General features: G+C 50.8%; 1 pseudogene; it reads right to left on the bottom strand.

Annotated features, from left to right (window-relative positions):
* Positions 1-287: 287 nt before the first annotated feature.
* On the bottom strand, positions 288-2084 carry LOC102142738 (5'-nucleotidase domain-containing protein 2 pseudogene; annotated as a pseudogene).
* Between the last annotated feature and the right edge of the window lie 1151 nt (positions 2085-3235).

Genomic DNA, 3235 nt, shown 5'->3' with positions numbered 1-3235 from the left:
CCAGCCTTGCATCCCAGGGAAGAAGTGGACTTGACCGAGGTGGATAAGTTTTTTGATGTGCTGCTGGATTCGGTTTGCCAGTATTTTATTAAGGATTTTCACATCGATGTTCATCTAAACACTGCTATAGCATCTCAAACACTGCTTTATCTGTGTCCCAGATATTCTGGTACATTGTGTCTTTGTTCTCATTGGTTTCAAAGAACTTATTTATTTCTGCCTTAATTTTGTTATTTACCCAGTAGTCATTCAGGAGCAGGTTGTTCAGTTTCCATGTAGTTGTGCGGTTTTTGTTGTTGTTGTTGTTGTTTTGTTTTTTGGGGGAGGAGACCACTTTTATTGCTTGTCTGGGTGGACGCCCAGGGTGGACAGGGCAGGAGGGGCTGGGGGCCTGTCCCGGACAATAAAGGCGCCCTCAGCGGATGTGGGCCATGTCGCCAAGGAAGGGCATCTTCATGCAGCTGGTGCAGAGCTGGTCCATCCAGAGGGGCGCCTCGTGCTGCAGCGGGGTGGGGCGCAGGTAGACGGTGAAGTCCACACTGTAGTTGAGCAGGCAGCTGAGGGAGGCCATGTAGAGGTCAGAGAAGTGCACGAGGCATCTCAAGAAGTAGGTGGGGTTGTGGAAGGTGCGGAAGATGCTGCCAAACTGCGCACTGAACATGGCCTTGGTGACGCACCTCAGCTCCAGCCGTTCTTTCATCCGGGCAGCTAGCACCTGCCTGGACTCCGCGTCCTGATAGGTCTGCATGCGCTCCAGCAGCCCCCTGAGTGCTTGCTGCCACGTCAGCCAGTGCATGTACTGCTCTGTGTTGATGATGCGGATCTCACGCTCCAGCTCAGGGATGAAGGCGCCTCTGCGCCAGCCGGGCCGCAGCATGAGATCCACCAGGTCACTATAGAGGTGGTCCCCGAAGTAGAGCACGCGGGGGCCACGCCATTCCGTCAAGCGAAGGAAGTCAAACAGGTTTCCCTGCCGATAGATCTTGCCCTTTTCCAAGCGGGTGATCCGGTCCCACTGAAGCGAGCCCTTCTCATCGAGTTTTCTGAAAGGCTTGCGCCGGTCAGTGAAAAAGCTGGGCTTGTCTGCCTGGACAGTGACCACATCGAAGAGCTGGCGCCAATCGGGACCCACCGTGTGCCGCATCCCTTAGTCTACGAAGCTGAAAGGACTGTTGGTGATGAGGAACAGCTGTTTCCCATGGGCCACCAGGCAACTCAGGACGGCAAACGTCTCGTCCCCTCTCAGGATGTACTTCTCCATGTCCTGCTCGATCCACTGGTACATGAGGACCTTCACATACACTTCTAGGATGGCGTCTGTCACGTCCTTGTAGAGGTGCGCTTGGTCAAACTCCAGGCTGTGGCCCAGGAAGTAGTCCACCACGCAGGACAGCAGAGCCATCTCCGGCAGCGAGAAGATGTCCATGAACTGCTTAATGGAGGGACGCTTGCCATAGAAGCCACTCATCTGGTATAGTGGGATGTGCTGGGTGCCCCCATACAGCTCGATCACTTCCTCATCTGGCACAGGCTGGAGGCCCCTGTAGGCTGCCAGCTGCACGTAGTGGAAGGCGTCAATCTTTATCAGAAGGCTCTTCTGAATGTCATAGTGGAGGCCACGGATGGCAAAGCTGGGGTTGTAGTCATACTTCCGAATCCCCCCTGGGTACTTGTAGTGCTCGATCAGGATGTCACGGGCGGCGCTGAAGATCTCGGGGTGCAGTGCATCTGCATACTGGGCCAGAGTGTAGTCGTAGTCAAAGCCATAGACCTCAACGTCACGCAGGCTGATCTCGTTGTTGGCATAGATGGCTGCTGGGTTCAGGAGACTGCAGACCTCGGGGGGCAGGAGGTCATGCACCAGTCTCCTCACGTCCTGGTAGCGAGCCCATAGGTGCGCGCTGAGGTCGGCGCCGCCTGCGGGTGCCTGGGCGGGAGCGGAGCGGGGCGCCAAGGCAGTGGGCGCGGGGACCTGGGGGTCCACAGCCAGGGCAGGAGGGCCAGGACGAGGCAGCTCGCGGCCGGCCGTGGCCTCCACACAGCAGCCAGAGCCCAGTGGCCCCCCGCAGCCCCGCACCCGCCATGCCCACCGCACGCCGCTGGCACTGCCCTGGGCCCTCCCGCTGCCCGCGGACTCAGTTGTGCGGTTTTGAGTGAGATTCTTAATCCTGAGTTCTAACTTGATTGCACTGTGGTCTGAAAGATTGTTGGTTATGATTTCCATTCTTTTGCATTTGCTCAGGAGTGTTTTACTTTCAATTACCTGGTCAATTTTAGAATAAGTACAATATGGTGCTGAGAAGAATGTATATTCTGTTTATTTGGGATGGAGAGTTCTGTAGATGTCTACTGGGTCCGCTTGGTCCAGAGCTGAGTTCAGGTTCTGAATATTCTTCTTAATTTTCTGTCTCATTGATCTAATACTGACAGTGGGGTGTTAAAGTCTCCCACTATTACTGTGTGGGAGTCTAAGTCTCTTTGTAGGTCTCTAAGAACTTGCTTTATGAATCTGGGTGCTCCTGTATTGGGTGCATATATATTTAGAATAGAGAGCTCTTCTTGTTGCATTGATCCCTTTACCATTATTTAATGCCCTTCTTTGTCTTTTTAGATCTTCGTTGGTTTAAATTCTGTTTTATCAGAGACTAGGATTGCGACCCTTGCTTTTTTTTTTTTTTTTTTTTTTTTTTTTTTTTTTTTTTTTGCTTTCCATTGACTTGTTAAATATTCCTCCATCCCTTTATTTTGAGCCTATGTGTGTCTTTGCATGTGAGATGGGTCTCCTGAATACAGAATACAGCACACCACTGATGGGCCTTGATTCTTTATCCAGTTTGCCAGTCTGTGTCTTTTAATTGGGGCATTTAGCCCATTTACATTTAAGGTTAATATTGTTATATGTGAATTTAATCCTGTCATTATGATGCTAGCTGGTTATTTTGCCTGCTAGTTGATGCAGTTTCTTCACAGTGTTGATGGTCTTTACAATTTGGTATGCTTTTGCAGTGGCTGGTACCAGTTTTTGCTTTCCATATTTAGTGCTTCCTTCAGGAACTCTTGTAAGGCAGGCATGGTGGTGACAAAATATCTCATCATTTGCTTCTCTGTAAAGGATTTTATTTCTCCTTTGCTTATGAAGCTTAGTTCGGCTGGATATGCAATTCTGGGTTAAAAACTTTCTTTAAGAATGTTGAATATTGGCCCCACCTCTCTTCTGGCTCATAGGGTGTTTTGC

Source organism: Macaca fascicularis, chromosome 12 (genome assembly GCF_037993035.2).
Source record: "Macaca fascicularis isolate 582-1 chromosome 12, T2T-MFA8v1.1".
Classification (NCBI taxonomy): domain Eukaryota; kingdom Metazoa; phylum Chordata; class Mammalia; order Primates; family Cercopithecidae; genus Macaca; species Macaca fascicularis.
This window is presented reverse-complemented; position numbering and strand designations above follow the sequence as displayed.